Source organism: Pteropus vampyrus, unplaced genomic scaffold, assembly GCF_000151845.1.
Source record: "Pteropus vampyrus isolate Shadow unplaced genomic scaffold, Pvam_2.0 Scaffold463, whole genome shotgun sequence".
Classification (NCBI taxonomy): domain Eukaryota; kingdom Metazoa; phylum Chordata; class Mammalia; order Chiroptera; family Pteropodidae; genus Pteropus; species Pteropus vampyrus.
Genome location: NW_011889244.1, coordinates 30,218 through 37,511, shown reverse-complemented (window position 1 = coordinate 37,511; position 7,294 = coordinate 30,218).

Sequence of the window (7,294 nt, the reverse complement as noted above, 5' to 3'; positions counted from 1 at the left end):
ATTAGAGAATATCAAGTTCTTTTAACCCAGTCATTCTTACAATGGGAGAAACTGAGATGAGAGTGATGATCTATGCTTTCTAGTAAATGGTCCATCTAGGAGTTTATCTTTGCTCTCAGGATGGGGCTCTTTCCACTATTGTAAATATGATATGTAGGAGGACACAGAATAGAGGCAGGTACTGGTGTTGGAAGCCAGAAAGTGAAGCCATAAACTTGAAGAAGGCATGATGGGGAAATGAAAAACACTATAAAAGGCATGTGATTGTGGGAGGCAGTGGGGTTTCTCAAATAGGGAAGTGGGCAGAGGGCAAGGTTTCTGTTGGCAGAAAGGAGGGTGATAGAGCATGTGACTATGTGGGGTGGGGACATGCCATCAGAGTTCTGAAGAATTTTCTCTAAGGAGACAAAAATCACCTGCTGAGGTGAACTTGGGGGAGTGCCAGGTAAGACCTAGACAAAGGTAAACATGAGGATGCCTGTGGCGTGATCACCTATGGGACAAATAGCAGGAGCTTGGGGAAGACTGTTGACAGAGGAAGAGCACTGGGCTCCCCTAGGAAGGCCAGGACACTCTAGTCAGGCTGGATTCTAATAACAGGATTCTTCATCTACCTCAGATTATTCTTTTTTAGATTGTATGTGTTTACAGGGCTTATATAATCATCTTCTCTTACTACATTTCATATAAATTTCAGATTCTTGGATCTGTGTTCATAAGTATACTTTGGTACAAATAGTCCGCCAGTTTCCATTTTTTCACACAGAGCCTGTTTTACCCCACCTCCCTTTTTGTTAGGGATTGAGTTATATGAGCCTTTGTGTATAAAAATGACATACTTAGGAGTTTGGATTATTTTTCATAAGAGTAATTGAAATGTTTTAAGCATGAGCTAGACATGATGAAGTTTAAATTTTATGTAGCAGTTCTGAAGCAGGGTGCTGAATAGATATGGAGAGTATTTGGATTGCAATGTACAGTTAAGGGATTGTGGCAGTAATCCAGGTCACACATAATGTTGACGTAAGAAATGTCAAAACCTATAGAGAATTTTATAAGAGTTTATTTGAACCAAACTCACTATATATGCTGGAGAGCAAGATCTCAAATACTCCAGAGAATAACAGTTTTGCAGCTTCTCTTATGCATTTGAAATTAAGGAAGATTACATGGAGATGAGAAAAAGCAAGGTGGGGTTTGAATTATAGGATAGTTAACAAGATTATGTGCTCTCTTGAGGGTGGTTACACTTACTTTCAAAGGTGTGTGAACCTAGGTGCACAGAAACAATGGACAGGGCTTGCTTAAAGCAAAGATAAACCTTTTACTAAAAATTCATATGCCTGGGATGTGAACACCCACCATGACCTGCCCAGTTAGAAATTTATGATCCTATCACTCTGTGAGATTACTTTCCAGAGAACTCCTTTTTTTCATCCACAGCAAAATGTCAGTGAGGATAAAGAGGAGAGAGATTCTACAAATTACAGAGAAAAATAATAAGGTGACATAGCAACTGTGGAGAGTAAAGAAGACTTAAATTTCCAAAGAATAAGGTTTTTAAGGTTTCGGCTTAGATAATTGCATGGATATTACCAGAGCATGGGATGAAGCTGTTATCTATTCTTCTAGTTTCACTGAAGGAGAAATTTCCCTAAATAAATCCTTTTTGTTTCTTTCTTCACTCCTCATTCATTCATTCATTCATTCATTCATTCATTCATTCATTTATAATGGTGACATTGGTTAACAAAATTCAGTAAGTTTCAGGCGTACAATTTAACAATAAGTCATATATATATATATTGCATTGTGTATTCACCTCTCACAGTTAGATTTCTTTCTGTCATCACACATTTAACCCCTTTTATTCCATCTACCTGTTACACCATATTCTTTTCTATGAGTACAGGAGAGAACATGCATACATAATTTGTTTTCTAGTGAAGGCTTTCTTCATGGCTTGCAGATAGTTGCCTTCTTGATATGTCCTGACATGATTTTTCCTCAATGCATGTGGAGAGAGAGAGAGACAGAGGGAGAGAGAGAGAGAGAGAGAGAGAGAGAGAGAGAGAGAGAGAGAGAGAGAAAGAGAGAGAGAGCGAGAGCATGTGGAGAGAAAGAGTCAGGGGGCAGGGAGAGAGTGATGAAGACAGAGAGAGGTAGAGAGAGAGAGACAGGGAGAGAGACACTGAGACAGAGACAGAGAGAGACAGAGACAGAGAGACAGAGAGGCACAGAGACAAAGAATAGAAAGCTCACTCTCTGATGTCTCTTTTTATAAGGCCTCACTCTTAGGATCTCATTTAAGCTTAATTACTTTCTTAGAGGCCCCATCTCCAAATCCAACCACAATGTGGATTAGGGCTTCAACATATGAATTTGGGGGGAACACAAATAATCAGTTTTTAACGGTGAGTAAGACTGATTCATTTGGAGTTCAATACCAGCAACATTACTGGCATTACACACTTAATGGAAATTCTCTAGAATCTTTTTCTAGAAGTTATGCAAAGTTGACAATTTGATTCATATACCTTATACTCTATATCTTTATTTCATTTGTTTCTAAATTCAGGAGCAAGATGAAACACTAGTTACTGGGGTTCTATAATATTATTCAGTGTAGATAGGTTAATATTGCAGTTATAAATAAACTTGAGCATATTAGAGGTTAAACACAGCAAAGTTTATTTCTCAAGTAGGCAAACTCTATGTAGATCAGTCAGTCCTTCTCTGTCTTGAAGCTCTGCCATCTGGAACAGGTGACCTCCAAGCTGGCACTGCAGGCAAGATGATCGGATGCAATATTTTACATGGTTAGGCCTGGGTGGCTTACATCTCCAACAGAGCATACTCCATTGCCCAGTACTCAATTATAAGAGAGTAAGGGATTGTGTATTTCTTATAGGTGTGCAGAGGGGAAAATGTGATAAATATGTAACACTACATTAGCTATACCTTCCTCAACCACAAACTAAGATTTGGCTGTTGACAAGGAGATTCAGGCAAAGATGACATCTGGTGCTTGTGAGTGATTTGAGTGGGGCTTAAGCTGTGTGTTGTTCTTCAATGTGTTTGTAGCTCATAGAAATTGCCAAACATTTGGCCATAATAGAAAGACCTTATTGAGTGTAACTTTCAGCCTCATTATTAATGTTGACAAATATGAAAGAGAAATAATGTTACAAACGGGATTTTAAATAAGTGCTTCCTGCGTCTAGTAACTATTTAAAGTTTTTAAAGAGATACTATAAGAATAATCATAAGGCCTAAGTATTAGTAAGATTTTGTGTTTATGTATTTAAACACATTAACCAGTCAGAACCACTGACAAATCATCAACTACTTCTCAAATCGACTACTTAAACTAAAATATTAACAAACATTTAAAATACATTTTGACAATGTATTTTTATCTGATCACAAAATTTAACTTAAACATGGTTGTTTAATGTCTCCACTTGTATCTCTTGAAAAGTCGAATTTTCTGACTTCCATAATCCAACACAGTTGTACTCTGCCCAGAAGTTTAGCTCTCTGGTTGAGAAGCATGATGCACTTCTGAGACTTCAAATTATGGACACCTCAAGGGTTAAGCAGTCATAATCCCTTCCTGGGAAATCTTGTTCTGAACAGGCTTGTATCTGGGATTCTAGACACAGAAATGGCAATCATCATAATGCATTTTAATTCTTGGTTTACATATACTTCTGTAGTTTGAAGCTCCTTGATAGAAGTGAATACATTGTAAATCTCTGTATGTTAATATATTTACTAAGATACTTGGTACCAACCATATGTTGAGACATTTTTTGGTGAATAAATATATAAGTTAAACTTAGTAGGAGGGCTTTCTTTCTTTCTTTCTTTCTTTCTTTCTTTCTTTCTTTCTTTCTTTCTTTCTTTCTTTCTTTCTTTCTTTCTTTCTTTCTTTCTTTTTCTTTCTTTCTTTCTTTCTTTCTTTCTTTCTTTCTTTCTTTCTTTCTTTCTTTCTTTCTTTCTTTCTTTCTTTCTTTCTTTCTTTCTTTTTCTGGTTTTATGAACTCTGGGATGCCTGCAATTTTATCTCTAAGGATAATTAAGAGCTGGCTATAGTTTATACAATTGCATGGGGAAATCATAGGAGACCTGAAAAAGCAAATTCTCCAATTTATAAATAAGCCAGAGAGAGTCAAGAAATGAGAAAGGTGGAGGAATAAGGGGTGAATGACAAAGAGAATACTTTGAGGGTATTCAAAAGGGGGAGGAATAGAATGGAGTATCCAGAAGAGGGGGCATAATGGATCCTGGAGATAGAGTTGAGTGAAGAAACTTGAAGATTTGTGGTCTGTTAAAACAAGCAGTGTCCAAGGAAGCCATGTCATTTCTCTTTTTTCATTTTAGAGATGAGATGCAAGTTCCAGAGAGGTGAAGTGACCTTTCAATATCATACACAATTTTGTCCATGGCAGTTGAGGAGGAGAAACAGACAGGGTGAAGGCTAGTGATACAGACAACAGACAAGAGAGAATAACTTTAGTCAGAGCTGGAGAGGAAGTGAAAGATCAAGTAGGAGGCTCCAGGTTGGGGGAAGCAGCAGATTTTCTTTGTTGCAGTCAGTGGTTGGTGGGAAAGTTGTCTGTTGGTGGAAGCAGGAAATCAGAATTCAGAGTTGCTGAGGGATAAGTTTGCTGAGAAGAGAAAGGAAAAAAGAAACATCTGCAAATGGCATGCCGTTTTTGCAACCTGCAATGTTAACTGTTCTGTCAGGTGGTGACAATGCAGACACTAAGAACATCTCTCAGGGGGCCCAGATGTTGAACTGTCCCAAGATGAATCTGGATTTTAAGGATGCCAGAGTGCATACAATCTGAGGAATCCTGTCTCCAGGTCCAGCTTCCTCTTTGAAGGATGGTGGTAGAGAATGGAGTTCCATGTCAGAAAAACATCATTGTTAAACTAATCATTATGTTTCTCTCTCTCTCTCTAGTAATTGGTTCTATTTTCTCTCCTTCCTGCTTGCCTCTTTTTTTTTTCTTTTTTCCTTTAAACTACCTGATTTTCTACCACTCATAGTGGTCCAGGGACACATCTCATTCTATCTCATCCAGAGCTCATCCTTTGTCAACCAATCAATCCTAGCAGGGATGGGAATAAAGTAACTAAATAGAATGACAAATGAGACTCATACCCAATGCACATATAAGGTAGGAAAATCAAAAAAGTCGAATTGGCACTTGGTTTAAAATGATATCCATGTATCTCTCCAATATTCACAGCACATCAGCTTTCCATGAACTTGATTCTGTTGGCAGTGATAGCACCCCTAAGTCTTTTGATAGACTTTGCATTTTGGTTTTAAGAAACCCTAGTGAGTTCCTTTTACTTCATTGTTTCCCAATTTCTTATTCTCATGTTTACCTGTCTTAGTTTTTGTCTCTTGACCACTCTCTTTTACCCCAAATTACCACCTTCAACTTATCTAGAGTTTTTCCCCATTTCTCATCTTTCTTAGCTCACATGAAGACATTCCATGAGATTTTCTTTTTTTATCACATCTTCCCCATTGTAATGAGAACTTAAGAGCCAGTAGCTTAGGACAACAGAGTTATGCCATCCTTTCTTTTCCCCACTTAAATTGTATTTTTCTCCTGTTTCTGCTTTATAATCATTTGTTAATGCAACCTAATTTAATTTTGTGACTCTATGGGGAGCGCCTTCCTTGTAATTTTTATTTGTTCTGTTTTTCTCAAACTTCAAACCCCATTCCTGATGCCTCTTTTTTGATTCGTAAGTGGGAAGCAATCTCTCTCTCAAGTGAATCCAGATAGCAGTTCAGCCATACTCTGCTACATGCACACATCACTTCTTACTCTGCATTACAGTTACTTAGGTCTTTCTTCCCCTAACAATATTTAACTCTTTTTGGAAATGATCATGGCAAAGGTGCCTTTATGTAATATAGGTTTGGTGACAATCGAACCAAAACAAACAAATAAAAACATAATCCAAGTTGGATTGACTGTTGTGTTGATACTCTTTTTTACTATATTTATTCCTGACATTGTTGTAGTATTTGAAATATTAATGCTTCCCTTGGTGATTAAATGTGTTTCACTTGGTCTAAAAATTTCCCACTCTTTTTGCTCCCTTATGTTCTCCCTAAATGGTTAAAGAAAAATTGCCCCTTGCCACGTTTATTTTCTAAACACAGTGAGCTAACTTTTTTTCTACTTGTTCCAAACACAAAGGGAAATAGAGTGTACAGGCCATCGTGAAGGGGAGTGATGAAGAAAAAGAAGAAAGAGAGCTGGTCCTCAGAATTAGTGTGGGATCAAGGCAAGGGATGTAAACAGAAGAAAATTTCCCAAAGGGTGGTGCTGTCTATGATATCCTTCCCTAGACTTTGGTTCCTTTTAAGTTCTGCTTACTAATTCAAGTAATATTTGTTAAGTACTGAGTATGAGACAGGCACATGCAACTTGTAAACTTGTTGGGGAGAAAACAAACCAAGATTGTACTACCTACCTGAGTTGCAATGTTTACTTCTTCAGTCTGCCCATGTCCTTTTTACTGGTCACATGTTTTTTGTCTCTTTTAAAATTTTTTGAATCAACTTTATGGATGTATAATTTACATATAATGCAGTCTGTCTATTTTAAGTGTACAGTCCCATTCATTTTGATAAATGTATACATCCATGTAAATATGATTACACTTAAGATGTAGAACATTTCAATTACCCCAATACTCCTCATATTCATTTATAATTAAACCCACTGCCAGCTGGGCATCCTAACAACTACTGATACGCTTTATGCTAGTTAAGCTTAGATTTATCTTTTCTATAATTTTATTAAAATAGAATAAACTCTATGTATTTTTTGTATCTGGCATTTCCCCCCACCAGCATATAGTTATAAGTCATTCATGTTGCTTATGTGTGTATTTGTTGTCTATTCTTTTTTATTGCTCAGAAGAACTTCATGTATAAATATTCTATAATTTTTTTTAATACATTCAGTCTTTGATAGTCATTTGGTTTGTTTCTAGTTTGAAATTCTTCAAATAAAGTCATTATTATTGTTTTGTTTTTGTGTTTTTTGTTTCTTTGCTCTTTTGTTTAATTACTTGCCTGGACAAGTTCTGTAGATTCTGGCTGCTTTGCAGTTTGTAATCACTAATGGTTTTGCTTCTTTTTAAAAAACTATGTAGAACTTTTTTATTTCTTTCTTTTCTTTCTTTCTTTCTTTCTTTCTTTCTTTCTTTCTTTCTTTCTTTCTTTCTTTCTTTCTTTCTTTCTTTCTTTCTT